Here is a 19,117-nt window from a genome sequence, read left to right as displayed (position 1 = left end):
GCACAGCCATGGAGTGAGCATCCCACTGGGTCCCAAAAGCAGGCTGGGTTTTGTATGGGCCACTGGGTGAGCACGGCCACCTCACCTCCATCCTCTGGAGCATAGCTGCGTTGGTATAAATAATAAAGAGTTACAGGCTGCTATCTGCCATGGTCTGCACTTCTATGCCTCCTGCCAGTAATAATGTCCGCCTTACAGCTGACCTTAATGCCAGCAAAGATAATTCTTCCAGCATAATGAACTGTTTATTAGCTGATAAATGCAGCACGGCCATGCAAAGCTATCCACACTGACATGCAGCAGAGCCACCATAGCCAGAGCATGCTATGCCAAAGAAGGATGACATTGCCCATGGAAGTAGGGAGCTCTGAGAGCCACTGCAGGGAGATGTGGGCCCTCCCTCACTGTGCCACATCCCTGTGCCCTCATTCCCAAAGAAATGCAAGGCCAGGTGCTGCCTTGGGCTTCAAATAGCCCCCATGTATGCATGCCACAGGACAGCAGCAGATGATGTGTGCTGCATTACAGGCTTTTAGAGACATTTACTTTTCATCTCCAATTTAACATTCTTAATGGAAATATTTCATAGCTGAAGAATGTTTTCCCCAAGTCTTGAGCCTCATTTCTGATGTTTCACATGTCATATGACGTGCTTTTTAGGGGAGCAAAATGGCAGCTTGTCTCCTTAGAAGCAATGGACACCCTGCAAACAAGATGGGCTCCAGGAGCAGTCCTGTGCTACTTTAGAACTGAAACTCACCTCAAATGATGGTTTCAGCAAATGAGGTGCCTTGCTGGTCTTCCCAGTTGCAGCAATAGGCAGGATCCACATGAGGCCAGTGGCACCAGAGCTGGTGAGGAGCCACATCCAGTCTGGACTTGAATGCCTCCAGGGATGGGGCGTCCACAGCCTCCTTGGGCAACCTGTTCCAATAAAGGGTGAGGATGAAGACAAGGATGAGGACGATGCTGAGGATGAAGATGAAGACAAGGACTGGGATAAGAATGAAGATGTGACTGAGAATAAAGATTAGGGTGAGGTTGAGGATGGGTTCTGCCAGTGAATGGCACCATGCATCCCTGGGCAGTGCTAGTACCAGGACATGGCCATGCAGCTCACCTCACCCTACTTGATGCTGGGAAGGATTGCCCATATCAACACCTCTGGTTAAAAAAACCTCATTTCTTTAAAGCCCACCTAAACTCCTACAGCCAGAGCTGTCACCTAATTTATCAGGTTACCGCGCTTTTCTAAGAATGATAGACAGTAATTAAAACTAAGCTAATAACCTCCTCACTCTTGACATTTCTACAGGGGTTTTGTTCACCATTATCTACATATAGATTAAAAATTGTAATTGGACCAGAGATGGGGTTAGAAAAATCAACCACCTTCCAACTGATAGTTTGCTGGTGAGTGACACTTGGAAATTTTATTTAATCTGAGAAAATTGAGTTGGACTCGAGTAAAGTTGAGTTATCATGAAGTACCTGTGCTGGTTAAGAAATGCACTTCATTGCACACCCAGTGCTGCTCCAGCCCTCCTGCAACCAAATGCAAAGCTGTCCCTGTGTTATTTACAGAGATTTTTATCCCAATCCGTGGCAATTCATGATGACTATAGACACTTAATTATTGCTGCAATAATTATTATAACGTGGTATTAGTAATGGAGTAATGACAGCATTTATTTTAAACCGTGACATATTAACTAAGCGGGGCAGTATTAATTGCGATGGCGAATTATCCTCATAGACACTATTTCAATTATTGTTTTGTCACTATTACGTTTATGACAGTAATAATTACATATCTAATATACTCATTATTGTTAGATATACAGAATAAGTCTGAATAAATGCAGCAATTAAGGGATAATGTTCCTGGTGGGGAGTTGAGGAGCAATAAATGACTTCCGTGGTTTCTTTTAGAGCTGGAGCAAAGCAGGGACCCTCCTGGCTGCAGAGGACACAGTGATTACTGCTGGGTGCCCCCAGGACTGTGGCCCCTGCAGCCCCATAGCCATGTCGGGTCCATGCTGCTCCTCAGATCCAGGCCTCATTCAGCCCTGCTGCTGCTTCCCTCTCCCTCATTAATGTTTTTCTAACTTTGTCTTCAAGGAAGTGAGATCAGCTCCAGCAGCATCCCCGGCTGCTTTCAGCAAGCACCCCAAGAGCAGGGATCACCAGCACTGGTGTTCCTGTTCTTTAAGGCTTGGCTCTTGCCCAGGGGAAAGGAAATAAGCGGTTTGTTAATGGAAAGCTTTGCTTAATACTCAATATTTAAGATGCTATAACTGCTTTTCTGTGCCTCTAACAAAAGCCTAACGAGATTTTTAATGTTGATCATTGCCAGGGGACTGAGCCAGCACAAGCCCTGGTGTTAGAACCCCTTTTTGCCAAGCACTCACGCATTGGTGGCTGCAGCCCAGGACACCCCTCCCTCCATGAGCCTTTCATGCAGCTGCTGCCTCAGGACCCCCCACCATGCCCACCCTGCTTGCACGCAGCTGCAGGACTGCCAGAGCACACAGAGCACGAGGAGCAGCATGCAGCACTGCGGAAAAGGCGTCACAGCGTTGCAACGTGCACACACAACATCGAAGCACGCAGTGCCACATCCACGCAACACAAGGTGTTGCAGCACACACTGTCACAGCATGCAGCGTTGCAGCACGAGGTGTTAGCAGCGTGCAGAGCTACAGCGTGCAGCCCGGCACAGTGTCCCCACATGGTGTCCCTCTTCCCCCGCTGCACGCCGCCTCCCTCCCTGCCAGTACCACCATCCATCACCACCGCCCGCTGCTCCTCTCGCAGACAATGAGGGAAAATCGGCCCTTTCAGGAGAGCCACTTTGTTGTTTATACAAAGGAGTTCGGCTGTTAACACATGTAAGGTAATGGGATCTCCCACCGGCTGCTTCCAGGGCCTTGCGCAGGGTCTGCCTGATGGATTACCCACACCATTCATCTAAATTATGTCACAGGCAATAAGCAACTTGCTTAATCTGTCTAAATGAAGGGCCCGGTTGGCTGCCGCCGCCACGTGCTTGGTGCTCCCTTCCTTGTGCCTCCAACAGCGTGGCTGTGCCCGGCCCCATGGCACTGCACTGCTGCAGCCCCCGTGCTGCTCCCAACACCAAAGCAAGCCACAGAAGGGGTTGCCAGGAGGCAGTGACACAGCCACTGACCAGGATCTATTTCTATTCACTCTGAAGCTTTATGTTTGACAGTACTTGAAAGGAATGCAAGCTTACAACGAACGAGGTCCATAGAATGCTTTCAAAGCTTTAGAACGCAATAAATGTTTAACGGTGGTGCTTACAGCCAAATGGCTCATCCCAGTAATTGTAATCAGCTCCCAAATGCTGATCACAGAATGGCACAGGTTGGAGAGGACAATAAAGATCATCAGCTCAGGCTGCCCAAGGCTTATCCATGGCCTTGGGCACGCCCAGGGATGGGGCACCCACAGCTCTCTGGGCAGCCTGTTCCACTGCCTCAATACCCTCTTGAGTAAGATACCATGGGGGTCACTGTTCTGTTGCACCAGTTTATATTGCCTCCTTGCCTTGCTGCTGAAATACATCTCTGCTCCAGATAATGAGATGCTGAGGTGCAGAAGAGAGCCAGGCACCAGTGGCCCATTGCCCCTGAGTCCTCCCCAGAGCCCCCAGTGGTCACCACAAGACTGGAGGGTAGCATGGACATTGGGGAGATAAAGAAAGGAGGAAAACAAAGGAGGGGTGCAGCTTTTCCCCTTATTTGGTGCCAAGGTGACAGTTAGGGGACAGACAGATTGACAGCCAAGTAGACCCCGTGATAGTTGGCTATTAGAAAGAAATGCTTCTTCAAAGGAATGGTCAGGTAGTGGCACAAGCTGCCTGAGGAGTGGTGGTGGGGCTGCCCCTGGGGGTGTTTAAGAAAGGGATGGATGTGCTACTTAAAAGCATGGTTAGTGAGCAGTATGTGAGGTGGGTGGATGGTTGGACCGGGTGATATTAGAGGTTTTTTCCAGCCTTCATGATTCCTTGGTTCCATGGTGGTTAACTTTCTGGTCAGTGACAATGAATTCTGTTACAGTCACCTACACTTAAGCAGCTCTGGGTGATCAACACATCAAGCATCCAAACTAATGCAAAGTAAACTGCCTAATAAAGCAAGGAACTTACTAAATGATTTGCCTTTTTAGTTACTGTAATGGTACAACACAACAGAAAGCTCAGCAACAACAGCATAGCAGCACAGTCCCAGGCTACAGCAAGTGAGGACTTGCTTAAATGCAACAGCCACAGGAAATGAAACAAAGGAAAGAATCTGCTTACCTTCATAGGGATCTCCAACAAAACACCCTCACCTCCACTGGCAACCCTTAAATGAGGTCTGGGAAGGGCTGGATCCTGGTTCCACCCCCTTCCAGTCACTCAGATACATTGCATACACCTGAACTCTCTAGGGTTGGCCCTGCCTTCCCACCAGGTGCTCCATCACTGTATCAGGCTGTAACTTAGCATTTCTGTTACAAATAGATTATTTTTTATTTTTTTTAACATTGTTTTATGTTGGAATGCAGAAATTATTACAAGTAATTAGAGCCATTTCGATTCAAATCTCTGCTTGGGCTTGACATATTTTGCATACTTTTAGTGCGCATAGCAAGTCGGCTCATCAAAATGCAGCAGCTCACGAGCTCAGGCGGGAGTGGAGGTTGTCTAAAGCAGCGTAAAACTGCTTTGCTTTAGCTTTAGCATGAGGAGGGGGGGAGGGGGTGGATTTGACACCACATGCATTGATTTTGTCTCATTAGGGAGAGGAGAGGAGGGGCTCTGTACTGCATGGGGCCTGGCTGTCCAGCTTGGCAGCAATGGTGAAGGAGCTTTTTGCATTGCAACCTCAACCCTTGGCCATCCTGTGTGTGTGCACAGGCACTGGTGGCCTTGAGGTGCATGCTTTCCCATCCCATCTCCAGTGCAGGTGTGTTTCAGCAGGAAGTGCCCAGGGATGCTGGCTGACTGCTCCCGGGGACACCCGCCCTGTGCACAGCCCTATACAACAGTGGTTGTGCTGAGCACAAGCTGGGCAAACCCATCCCATCAACACAGGGATGGTTGGGCTGCAGCACGGTGGCATGGCAGCAGCAAGGCTGGAAGCTGCAGAATGGGGCAGTGCTGCAGATCTACTGCTGACAATCAGCTGGGATCTTGTACCGCTGTTTCGGGCATCGCACTCCTTATGCAGCATCTCAATACCAGATCTTATTCTTTCTATTTGTCTTGTTTGAAAGCCCCTGTGTAAGAGAGACAATTTTTTAACTGTAAGATGGATTGCCTGGAGCTGTGCGACAGCAGGGCAGGGAGACAGGGGATGATGGATAACGTACAAATGATCGGAGGACAGGCCGCACAAATTCCATCGGAGGAAAAAATGCTCCCAGTAGTGCAGTAACACCCTTCTGTGATCAGTGCTGCGTGAGCAGCCCCTGCTGGGCTCCAGGAGGTGGTGGGGATGGATGTGGACCTGCACCCCTGTGGTGCCACCAGGTCTGGACAGGGAATCACCATACAGAGGTGGGGATCCCCTCAGGCTGCTCCATTCCCTGTGCCAACCTTCCTATGCCCACACTGAGGACACGGGTCTGGCACTCACCTGAATCACAACGACTGCAATCCCAGCACTGTGAGCTGCCAGCAGACTTGCACTGGGCTCTGGGCTTCCTCTGCCATCTCATTAATCCTGATTTACAGAAAAAGGCAGCGGGCTGGGGATGCTTAGCAGGCTGGCCAGGCCGCTGATCTGCCTTCGCTGAAGCCAATGGTGCCCTCGAGAGGAGACCACACTGAATTATTCAAACCAGCATCAAGGAAGGGGAGCAGCAGGCAGCGGTGTGGCAGCACGGCCGCATGGTGCCGTTGCTTCTGGCTGCACCATGGCCAGTGTTCAACATAGGGACGGGCACTTCCCATCCATCTGCACACCGAATACAGATGTTAGCACCTTATTACACCTCCGTTCAGCTATTTTTCAACTTAAAGGGCTAATAATGCCTTAGTAAAACTGTTTAATTACAGGAAATGTCTTTTATTAAACATAATTACCATATGGCTGCGAAGTACTTATGGCCACATCCATTATATGGGGAAGGAAAGCTTCTCTGGTGACACTGGTGGTGTCACTTGTGTGGCTGCAATGCATTATTTCTTGGAAAGAAAATGAATGTGATGGCAACGGGGCACCCTGGCTGCTGTCCCATGCAGCAGTGGCACAGCTCTGTCTCTGTGGTGGCACAACTGTCCCAGCTCACTCCCTGGTGCCAGCAGGCAGTCAGACAGGAGTGGGTGATGGGTGTAATGCCAGGTCCCTGCGCATGGGGGAACAGCCTTGGCAGAGCCCCCTCCCAGGATCCTGTTGCACGCTGGTCAGCAGCGGCCAATTAATCTATTACCTAGAGATACATTTTCCATTAGCTGCCGAATCACCGACTTCAAAGCAATTAGCACAAGTAATGAACTTCAGCGCTGCAGCAGTGAAAGGAGCTGTTAACTCCTTCTCCTCCAGATGTGGCAACCAGAGGTGGGGGCTGATGGAGACACCTGGGCTTGGGTCCTGATCCCCCTTCCCCCAGGAGGCAACTGTGGGGCCCCTCATACACAGCGTGGGCATCACCCTGTGGTACCCAAGCAAAGCTGCCCACTGGGCTCAGCACTGCTGGGACTGCTTTGCCCCTCACGTCCTCAGTGAGGCTGGCTGCAAACCTGGAAGAGAACGAGCAGTGCTCATTTTTCAACCATTGCAATTTAACCTGTAATTAAGTTTATTAATTGTGTATGTCAGTGATGAAATGGAGACACACGACCGCCAAAGGCTGCCCCAGCCAGCATCCATCTCCCATCCCTCCTGACCCATGCAGGGGGCAGCCCCCTCCTGCCAGGAGAAGCAGCTCACATACTCCACCATGTCATCGTGTCTCAGGCCCCACTGCCATCCCTCTGTGCTGTGCAGCACACTGGGCCCAGGTTTCCCCAACCCTGACCAAATCATGGACAGAACTCCTTTGTCTGAAGCCCTCAGCAGCAGCAGGACAGATGGGAACAGGGACCGCCTGACCCACAGCTCTCTGTCTGCCACATCCTGCATGGCTGGGGAGCTTCACTGCTCTGCTTTGGTGATCTCAGGTTCTCTTTCCATTTGGAGCTGCGCTAATTGCTCCTGTTTGTGCTTTACCCCCCGGCAGCTGTTACTGATACTATTCATCAGAGGCAACATCATAATCCATTTGTGCTAACGAACTGCTCTGCAAGGCTCTGCTCTGATCCAGGAGCAATGAACCCGGATGGTCTGAGGAGGAGAGGGGCGGTGCGAGCACGGGTGGGTGGGAGACAGCTTGTAGCACCCACAGAAAAGCCAAACACGATTATTATTCATCATAAATAGACAAAGCCTGTTAATTGCAGCATTAACCTTGCAGCACTGAAAAGTCCCCCGGCCCAGTTTGCATCTCTGCTAATTAACAGCCCTGCCCCGCTCCCCACCACTGTCATTGTGGGGCTCTGGTTGGGGATCCGGGGCTGTGGGCACACAGCGGCACCGCTGACAGTTTCTCCTCCTGCTGCTCGCTGAGGTTCAGCCCTATTAGCGGTTTGCTGATCTTCATGGCCCTGGGTGAAGCCAGAGGCTGAAAACTCCTCATTTAACCGGTGCCAGGATCCCTGCACACGGTGATTAGCCCTCCGTGCAGAGTGCTGCCTGTTGGTTAGATGCTGCCTTGGCCTTTTGTTCTGATTGGGTTTAGGTTTTTTGCCACTAACAACAACAACGAAAAAAACCCAACCAGACAAGAGACAAGAGTGTAAAAGCAAAGATGCTCAGGGGCTTGCTGCATAATTTGCACTAACTGGCTCCCGGCCCCCCCGGCACAGGGGCTGCTGCCACAGCTTTCCAATGGCCTCCGGCTCTGTGGGCATGCAGCCGTGTGCAGGAGGATGCCTACATGTGCTGTTTTGCTCACTGCAATCAGGTCTGATGTGGCAATGATGATCTGCAGGAAGCCCTCCATCCCCCAGCGGGTGTCCGCATTGCACCCTTCACCCCACTGCTATTCCTGCAGTGCCTGCCGGGCGCTGAGCATTGATTCTGTTGGCAGTGGCAGCTTTGCAGGGAGCATCACCATTGGTTTTGGTGAGCAGTGCTTGCAGAGCCACACCTCAGGGATGCGGGGCATATCCCAGCCCAGGGAGCTCACTCATTCTTTCCATGACGTGCAATTTGTGAACATCTGGTTAACATTTTCTAAATGAAAAGAGTTCTTCTTTGTTAAAAAATGGCTTTTTCTTTTTCTTTTTTAACTTTTCTTTTTCCCTTCCTCCCCCCCCCCCAAATTGCTGGGATAAGGGAAAAATAGTGTGGCTTTTTTTTTCTTTCTTTCTTTTTTTTCTTCCCCAAATTGCTCTTTGCTTAACCTGGTTTCCTCAAGGAACCTGCTTTATCAACCAGAAACCACTTGTCAGAGTTCCCCCAAGAAATCCTTTTCCATGCATCACTCACTCTTGACAACATGGCCCCAATAGAGGCTGGGCTGGAGGAGCAACAGCCACCTCTTAACCTTGGGTGTTGGTTGGGTGGGGTAGGTCAAGAGGTGGGCGATGGGTTGGGTTCAGGATGTAGGTTTTGGGTCGGGTGAGTGCAAAAGGTGGTTGCTGGGTGAGTAGAGTACACGGGTGATGGGTTGGGCAGATGCAGGAGTTGAGCAATGATTTGGATAGGTCTATGGGTGCCCCCAGCAAAGCTGTGCCCATGAGGGTCCCTGCCACGTGGCCAGGACCAATATGACTCCACAGGTCCTGTGGCACACAGGGAAAGTGGATGGCCACCTGCGCTGTGAGAATGGCACTGCTTGCCCAGAGCCCTCCTTCCCGCGGAGGGAGAAGGGCTGGCTGCTGGCTGCCCACAGTAATGGGATTCAGGAGGTGTCTATGGGGGGGAGAGTTTGCATTTTTTCCCCTCAAATTTCCATACCTTGGATTTGATCGGGCCCTCTGGGGACCGCGATGCCGTTTGATCTCATTTTGTGTTCCATTTCTGATGTTACACCTTGTCATGGCGTATTAAGTGCCATCAAGCTCCGTAATGCAGTGACATGAGAACCTGATGCTACATGATCGACAAAAATATGCCAGTCCCCCGAGAGATGCTGACAGTGTCATATCTGCTGCCTCCTCCCGCCATGTGCAGGAGGCACAAACCCACTTTCATGGCAGCTCCACGCTTCTGCCTGTAACATCTGAGTAGGGAAAGTTGAATTTCGTTAAATCTGATGTCCTGGAGCCTGACACCTGCATAAAATGAGGCCCCCAATTAGAGGCAGAAGCTGCACTCACAGGTGCTTATCTAGCCCCGGCAGTGAGGAGCAAAGCTCCAGGCCATGGGTTCTCCCAGCACTACCACCAGGACAGCACCACAGTGCTGCAAACTCTGCAAAAAAAAAAACCCCAAATGAAGCAAATGCATGGCACAGAAAGCAGAAAGGAGTCCTGCCCAGGACATCCCCACTTCTGCACAGCCAAAGAAGTGATGAGGGTGGCACGGACAGCTGGATGCAATGCCCGACCCTGCTGAGCTCGCATCCGCCATCATCGTCCCTATTTCACTTTGCAGGGGTTTCTTGACAATCGCAAATGTGCACGCTGCTGATTTTCATGGTGATATGCTAAACAAGTGCTTCTCTCCACAGCGATTCCTGGCTCATCCGGAGCTCCCGCATCAGACTCGGTGCACAATGCTCCGACGCGGTGAATACGGCGTGCCAAAGTAATTCCAAGTGAGATCCCCAGGGATTTATGTCAAGGACAAAATAGTGTATCCCATGGGTAAATATAGTTAGCACAGCTGCAAAACAGAATTTATTTCTTGTTTGCGATATCATTTTTAAAGTATGGCGTAGGGAAAGCTTTAAAAATGAAATTATAGCACGCAATAAAAAAAGCTCATAGGCACTGTATTCAAATTATGCAACAGTAATATGTCGAGTTCATAAATAAACATCTCTTATTAACCCTTCTCATAGCAAAAACGGTATTTTTCCCCCGGAACAAACAGTCAGAATGATTTGCCGGGGAAAACATCAGCCAAGGATGGTTGGGTTCCTGGCACAACCCTGCTTGGTGCCCACCCCAGAACCTGGGCACCTGGGTATCACTGTGCCCAGCAGCCCCCAGCCCCACAGAAGCTCACATGGTGGTGGCTGCCGTCCCATAGAAGCCCCATACCTTCCCACAGCTCTCCCCGAGCTATTAGGCTAAGCTCAGCTAATCAATTTTGTTTGCATATGCGAGCAAAGGCGCTGTCATTTCATTAGCTCAAGTAAAGGACTCAGCACACTTTGTGCGGCTTCAATAATTCTCTTTAAAGTTATTGAGAAATGTATGCTTAATTATATTTGCATATGAAAAATAGGGTCTAATTAGTTTGATTGATTATTATTTTAACCTTAATGACATTTTGAGTATCTGTCCCAACTAATAGCAAATGTATCTCTAATAAATCACAAATTTTTATAGCGTGGTCTTTCGAGCTTCCTTTTGAAATATATTTTATTAATACACCAGAATGTATTGAAACTGAAACAAGTCAAACAACTGCTCATTTATTAAACTGTTTAAATGTCAGTTTTATACAAGAGTAATATTACAGGAAATACGTTCCTCTGAAAGACATCTGTAGGCCAGGGATACTCAAAATATTAGTTATTTCAGTGAAATATATTAAGGAAATAAAAATTCAATTATGTCATTTATTGCACTAAATAAATTTATATCGACTAGCATAAATGTTTTGAATTAGCAGATGTGCTTTCCTGCAAACCCTTGGATTTCCCGCAGCCAATCTGCAGCGCTGGAGGAGCAGATGTGGGTTCAATTGGAGCCAGGAACTGCCCGGGGTGCTGCACGCACTCAGGTCTCAGCCCCGTGCCTCTAAGTTGTAGGGTGTGCCCCCCAAGCTGTAAGGTGTGCCCCCCAAGCTGTAAGGTGTGCCCCCAGCACCGAGATGTCCCCCAGCCCCACAGTGGGGTCTGCTGGGCTGCAATCCGTATGCTGCGGTGGTGGCCCTGCCATCAGCGCCTTAATTAGAAATTAGGATAGTCACATTGGCATAAATTAAATCAGACTGAAGATGATTAACAAAGTAATGCAAGAAATCATTAAATTAAACCACGGTGCCAAGTCCACTGCTGATCTATCACAAATTTGGGCTGCTAATGAGGTCTTAATTAGTAAGTTAGGTCGAAATAATTCATGTCATTCAATTTGGAGAAGACACATTATTTTCCAAGGCTCGATGCGAACGCATCAGCTAATGGGCTCATAAATAAATAAATAAACAAGCAGCATCCCCGTGTTATCCAAACTTGGGTGCATCAAATTGGTAACTATTCGTGTGCAGCAGAGCTGCTCAGCGCTGCTGATGTGCCAGGCAGGGAAGCGAGCAGAACACGAACATGGCTTGAAGTAAAAAGCTGAGGTGGTCTGTATGGTAAGAAGCAAAAGTGGCCTCAGTGGGTTTGGGAAGTTCAGAAAGACATGAGTGTGTAGCTAGAAAGGTAACATGCTGCACCTCCCGGCAGCTGAGCAGCACCTACACTTGCAGTCAGAGTCTGAGCCCCTCTGTACCGAGCTGGCAGAGAAAAGCCCTGGTCCCTTTGTTGTGTCCTTGATCCCACTGCCTTGCCCTAATCCCATTACCTTTCCTTCCAGTTTCATTGCATTTCCCCCTGTCCTGCTGTCCTGCCTTTGTCCCATTGCTTTGACTCAATCCTACTGCCTTGCCTTTGTCCCATTGCAGCACTCCCGGTCCCATTGCCATGCCCCAGCCCCACTGCTTCACCCTCTGTCCTGCCACCACCTCGGGGTCTTCCACTGCCATTTCCTTTATGGTCGTCTCCCCATTGCATCCCCATCCCTAGAGACTGCAGGAGACAGGGACATCACCGAACCCTGACATTCTGATACAACTGAAGTACCCTGCAGTCCGGGAGCAGCAGTGACAAGGAATGATCAGAAAGAGCCAAGGCGGGTGACCTGAAAACCTTGTCTGTGTGCATTCAGCTCTGCTGTCTTGCCTACAGTGTGAGGATGTGTTTGGGGAATTAAGCAAAGCACATCACTTTTTTTGCATAATTGAATTCTCTGCATATTTTTTTTCTTTCTGTGCATAATCTTCCTTTCATGTTGTTCATGTACTTCCTAGATAATTCAGAGGTTACTTTCCTTGAAAAGAAAATACTGAAAGAACCTATGGCACTATATCCTTAAGTATTCCACTTGTTGTGAACTCCCCGAGGAATCTTACAGACACTAAACATCAGTGAGAAAATATTCAATACATTTTCAGAACAGCTCTTTGTACTTGAAACACTCTGGTTTATATTAAAATATTCTCATCTCCCGATAATTTATAAGAACTCACAGAAGTAAGAGGGCTTCTCTTTCTCTTCAACCTTATCCAGAAGTGCCCATTCTGGAGATGCCTGGGGGGCAGGACTGGTTAGGGGTAGGTGCAGAGTTCAGGCTATGGTTATGGCTGTGGTTATGGTTATGATTTGGGTTAGGACCCACAGCCACCCCACATGCTGCTGGATGTGTGGGGCCCCACGCAGGGCACAGCTCAGGAGCTGCAATGTGGGGCTCTGGAAGCGAAGGGCCAGTGGAGCCCATTCCATTTTGCGTGTGAAAAGGGAATTTTCCATTCCTTATATGGGCCCGAGTGGAGGCTTCAGAAGGAAAATGCAGCCAGAATGATGCGATCACTTCACCCTGACGGGATGGGATTCATTTCTCCAAAAACAAACATGCTCCCCCCGAGGATGGAGCACACACTGCCCTTCCTGGGGAGCACAGAAGGGGCTCCCCGAATTCCTAGCACCTCAGTGGTTAAAATGTTATCACTTTTATTCGTGTAATAGAGATGAAGTTCCTGGGCCTTCCAGGAGCATCAATCTAGAGATTTATTAACCAATTTAAAATACTATTGTCTTTCACTTCAATGTGAGATTGAGGTGTGTTGTCGGAGGAATATAAAGCTACAATCAGTGAGCCGCAGTGCTGGGAGACGCCGCTACCTGGAACTCAATAGATATTCATGAACATTCTCGTATTTAGTGAAGGAAATAACTTAATACCGACAGTGTCGATGGAATAATAGCCATTTCCTGGCTGACTTGCAGCCCTCAGAAAATGAGATTGCGCCTGCCTTCATTTTTCTTGTCTTTCCTGGGTTTCTTGCAGGGGAATGCACCATGCAGGGATGCTGTGCGCATTCCAAATCAGCTGCAGGAAGAGGCCCCCCCCCAAGAGCCCTCCTGCAGCCACCCCACCCGTGTGGGGCTGCACGTACCCCAAACATGGCTCCAAATGGTAGCCGTGCTGGCATCCTGGCCCTGCTTCATGCTTCCCTCTCAGCACAGGTGCAGCCTCACCCGCTGTATAAATATTCACAGCAAAATCAATTTGCACCTAAAGATCTCTTCTGCAGTTGCATGCTCAGTGCATGTGGTTTGGCACAGGAGAGCAGGTGGGACGTCACTGGAAATGCTACATTCTGCCTAAATATATAGAAAGGGGTAAATCTCCTGTAAGTAATTGTTCTATGATTTCTCCTATTCCTCCATCATAAATGGCACTAAATTGGTTTTTATCATGTAAAGGCTGCTGGCAGACGCTGCTGTGCGTGCTCCAGAAAAACACGGCTGCTGCTCATGGCTGGGATCCAGCTGCATCCCAGCAGGCCCCACTCATGACCCTGGTCCTGCACCTCAATATGGGGCAGAGCAGTGTCACCCATGCTCACCCCTCCAGGGACAGGTGGCTGAATGCAAAGATACCGCATGAAGCAGAAGATACCGCATGAAGCAGTAGATCATATTGCAACACTCTCATTTATTTTTCTTGCCTAACACCTAAGCAGAGTATGATGTACGTGTGGGCTGCGGGGTCCAGGTGGGATACCTGCTGCTCACTGTGCCCACCTGAGCTGCTCCTTGGAGATGTGGCATTGAGGAATGTGGTTAGTGGGTGCAGTGGTGATGGGCTGGGGTTGCACTGGATAATCTTCAAGGTCCATTCCAACCTTGACGATTCCATTTCTCCCAGCCCTGACTTGCTGCTGCCAGGCAGATCCCTGGCTCTGAATGATTAAATGATGGGCAAAAAAGCTGTGCCCGGATCCCTTTGTCTGCCATGCACCGGGGCATGGGCACTGGGCAGTGTGGGGTACAGGAGGGCTCTGCTTCCCCCTCATTGAGGACAACGCTGTGCCGCGAGAGCACCGATCCGTTCTCAGGGAAAAAAGCTACAGCACCTACCAATCATTTTTATACCCGCTAAACAAAACCTGACAATGAGAATTTATAGCTTATAATATTAAGTGAAGTTTAATTTAGACCATCTATAAAAGTCCCATTCCAGAGTGTTTCCCAAAGATCCTCGACGCTTTAAAATAAAGAGGACAAATACTGAAGTGCTCTCTGAATGTTATGGGACAATTTCCTTTTATGTTGCCATTCAGCGATGTTTTCTCCCTGGCTGGAACCCAACATTTCAATGAATTTTTCAGACTGTATCATGCTCTCTCCCTCCCAGGCTGCCAGATGATGCTCATCCGAACAAGCTCACACTGGCAGAACAATAACCAACGCTCAGCTTCCCCTGGAAGCCCTGTGTTAATTTTAATCTTATACAGCTGGGCACTTGTTCCAGGCTGTGAATGCAGCAACATGTGTGAGGAGTGCTCACCCTACAGTCCTGCTGGGTCTGTGAGCCTATAGGATGGGGACAGGGGGATGTTGGGACAGCTGTGTGCAGACCACCCACTCTGACACCCCCCCAAGCTCAGACTGGGTGCCAGCATGCCTCTATGCTGCGTCCCTACATGACCCCTCCCCATGGGAAACATAAGGAGGGAAGGGCAGCACAGATCTCTTGCAGATCTTAATCAATTTAGGGCTGTTATTGTTTGACGTCGGACACAGAGCAGCACCCAGTTCTGTTCTTTTGTTCTGGGTGTTCCTCCTTGCAATGCTGCCCATCCCTGTCCCCATCCCCAGGGTGCAGTAGTGCTGGTGTCCAGCTCTGAGGCTGTTCGGGTAAATGGAATGGGATGTGGTGTGCACACTGGGCTGGGAATGGCAGAGCAGTGATGGATTGCATTGCTATGGTAACTTCATCAGTTAAAGTCCTCTTGCTCAATCCACTCTTGTTACCAGCAAGGTTGGGAGGAGAGGTGGGAAAAAATAGAGAGGGGAGAGCAAGATGAACTCACAGCGCTACGGATTGATTGGATTAATAGCTGTAGATGACTGCAGCTCTATTTAGAAAGCACTGTTTTAAAAATATGCATAATTTTAATTATGCATTGACACACGCTTTATTCCTAATGAAGAAGAACTTGACAGCGAGGGCAGGTGCTGTTAATTACAGCTTCTCCCTGAGCCAACACTCACCCCTCCGTGCCAGCACCGCCCCGGCACAGGTCCCTGTGCTCTATGTGTTTAGTACCAGGTGGGGACAGAGCAGAAATAGTTTGGACCTGGTGGTAAGGAGCTTTAGTGCTTGCCGTGGCAGAACAAGAAAGGTCTTTGGGAGCAGTGTGTGCTGAGTGCTTTGCATCACAGCCCCATAACCTCTGCTCTTGAAGGGCTGCCCCACTTCTTAGCCCCATGGGGGGCAAGGCTGGGCTGTGCCACATGTGGGGCTGAGAACCCAGCTGAGGACCCCCCCCTGTGTTCCTCCTGTCACAGTGTTGGGTGCTTTGCTCGTGGCTGGGTGTATTGAGCTGCTGCTCTACCACACCAGAAATGGCAGTAAATGTGTTTTAAAATTTTGTGACAGTGCATGCACAAATCACCAATTAAGGACTCCCTAAGTGCCCATTAACTTGATAAGTCATAACAGCTCCGAAACAGACATTATTGTTTATCACAGCAGCGACCCGTGGATTAAGGACTCCCCAAGTACATATCGATGCTGTGCTGTGTGTGGGGCAGTGCCATAGGGATGGAGCACAGCAGCATCCCCTCCATCCTCAGATCCACCACTCTGGAGGGTGCAGAGGGAGCAAAGTCCCGCAGCTTTCCTCTTCCCACTTACATCCATCCCCTGTGCAAATCCTCAACAACCGGTGCAGGAATTTGGTTTACATTGGAACCACTCGGTTCTCACTCTTTCAATTGCAAATAACATAGTTTTTTTTCCCTTAAAAACCTTCACTTTGAACTGAAAAGCGCTAAAAAAATCCAGCCAAGAATGGCAGTATTTTGAAGGGTACACAATGCCACGGAGCCTTGTGGGAGCTGTAGTTCCCACAGCCCAAGGCCTCCATTGCCAATCGGGTTCCTCCTTCACTGTTCCCACTCTACCCAAGGAGGATTCCCATCCCCACATGGGCTGTGCACATCCTAACCCTAACCCATCCCAAATGCTCCCTTTGTGCCAGGACTCCCAGCTCTGCTCCCAGCCTCATGCAGGTGACAGCACACATCCAACTGGCACTGCCTCTGCCATAGCGGGAGGGTTGGCAATTCACTGCTCAAAGCGTAATGATGTCTCTTAATTTCCAGCCATGCTCATTAAAAGCCAGGCCAGCTTATTATACACAATATACAATTTGTGCAGGGAGCGCCAATTCCCAGGCCTATAAACATCCCATTTCCAATTCCAGATGCACTGACAGAGTTGTACGGTTCAATTTCTACTTAAAACCTCATACGCTGTCTGGTCCCATGAAGGGCTTTCAGCTTTATTCTGCTCATCCCAATTATTGTCTGAGGACCTTAAGTCGGGCAGGATTCAACCCGAATTCCCTAAATCTCTCCATTAAACAGATCTCTTCTTGTTAGAGCCTATTTATTCAAGATGCAAATGACAAGCTCACCACCCAATTGAAATCATTTTCATCCAGAGCCAAATAACACACTTTAGTCTTCTTGGCATGAAGCAGCGAGCTATTAAAAATGGGAAGGAAATACAGCCAGGCCACTTCATTCCTAGCTTCAGGCCTTCTTCATCAATATTTTACTTATGGAGGCACAGCTCCATTTTAATGGGGAAGCTGTAAGCAGCCAGACGGTGCCCTGCGTGAGCCAGCCCAGCAGCACCTGTGAGGTTGGGCCAGATGCAGCGGTGCAGGGCACAGCCCCAGCAGCTCTAGTATCTAAAGGGGCTGTAAAAAGGAAAGGGACAGATCCTTTAGCAGGGTCTCTGTGATAGGAAAAGAGGAAACGGTTTCAAACCAAAAGAAGGGAGATTTAGATTGGGCATAAGAAAGAAGTTTTTGATGATGAAGGAAGTGAGGCACTGCACAGGGTGCCCAGAGAGGTGGAGGTGCCCCATCCATGCAGACACCCACAGTCAGGGGATGGGGCTGTGAGCACTGATGGAGCTGTGGGTGTCCCTGAGCACTGCAGGCAGTGGGACCTCATGAAAGTTGCTCCCTTCACAGTTCACTAGTGTCCAAAGCGGCACATACTTGGGTTGATGGGCAAAAACCAGCTGTGGGAGGGTGTGAGTCTAGCACTGAGCACACATAGAAGACAGGAGCCAGTCCCAGGCACTGCTACATCCCTCTGCAGCCCACACTGCTCCCACCGTGCCCACACACTCCTCATCAAGGCACTGGGAGCAGGAGAGGGAAGAGCAGTGGTGAGATAGCAGGTTCTATTACAATGGAAGGGGAGCGTGTTATTCGATCCAAGAGCTGCAGGAGCAGAGATGAATAATGAGTCTACAGCACTTTCACTTGTTTTCCTCAATAGTCAGACTTGGCTTCTTTCCCTTAGATCCAATACTAACAAAACCGTATTTGAAATTCACCCAAGTGTACAGTAACCATGCCAATGTGTTAGCAACTTACTTCTGGCACACTGCTGGTAACATATAATTACACCTGACACCATGCTATTTAGTGTATTTCATTCAAATTAAACAGTGTGCTTTGGAGTATTTAAAGGCAATGTCTGTGTTATGCTATGGAGCAAAGCACAGTGGGTGCTTGGTACCAAGCACAGGGGGTTTGAGTGCAGTTGGGTTAGGCTTAGGGTTCAAGTTAGGATTAGGGCACATCCCCCTGCTCTGAGCAATGAGAGCATCCCAAGTTCTGCCCCAGAGCAGCTCTGCTGCCCTGTGTGCTGGGAAATGCAGAGCTCAGGAAGGTGACAAAGGGCTGCAGGCTCTGGGGCAAGGGGAGAAGGCTGTGAAGTGCTCAGGAGTGTCCCAGAGCTGCAGCTGCTGGATGTGAGGTTCCTCAGTACTATAAAGTTAACAAGGATCTGCAGGGCAATTCTCAGGTAATGGGAGCTTTAAAAGGTTTATTTTATTGAAACGTTTTAGCATTAAATCTCCCGTTACACCAGCAATTTCTGTTTCAGTCCTTTATGCTGTGCTTATCGCTTTGAGCAGAGATGGGCTTGTTGGTGCTGGGCAGAAAGGCACAGTTCCCATAGCTAATGCTCTATTTACCCCCAGATCTCTGCCCCTATCCCTGCCACACACAGAGGGCTCTCCGTGCACAGACACAGGGCTGAAATTGGGGTGTCTGTGCACAGTGCCCAGCTCCCGTGGCCATCTGTACCCAGCTCTGTAGCTCCAGTGGGCTCCCACTACTTTCCCTTGCTCTGCGTGCTCGATGCATCTCTTGTTTCTGGCAGGTATATTGAATTGCTCTCCTGAACGCATATGAGGTGTATGAAATGTTATAGAACAATAAATACATTTAAAAGATGGGGCTGCAGCATGTCAGCCAAGTAATTCCCCTCAGTAAAGGGAGCGGGGAAGGGAGCACTGAAGTTGCTGCGAATCCTATTTCAGACTTCATACAGCATCTGCAATAACATCAGTGCAATCCAAAAGGAAACAATACATAGTTTATGAGCACCTTAAGTGTCCTCTGTACCTGCGTTTACTCCATTATGCTGTGTCACATTGCATTTGAACTGCAGGTTCCACATCTCTGTCTGTGAGCACAAGGCAGGGGTGAGGGATCCCACACGATGGGCAGGGCCTGGACACAGCTAACTGCTCCATGCACTTAGCAAAGCACAGCAAGCAGGTGTGCATGTTTTGTATGGAGTGGGA

This window comes from Excalfactoria chinensis, chromosome 16 (genome assembly GCF_039878825.1).
Source record: "Excalfactoria chinensis isolate bCotChi1 chromosome 16, bCotChi1.hap2, whole genome shotgun sequence".
NCBI lineage: Eukaryota > Metazoa > Chordata > Aves > Galliformes > Phasianidae > Excalfactoria > Excalfactoria chinensis.
Note: the sequence above shows the minus strand (reverse complement) of the source record.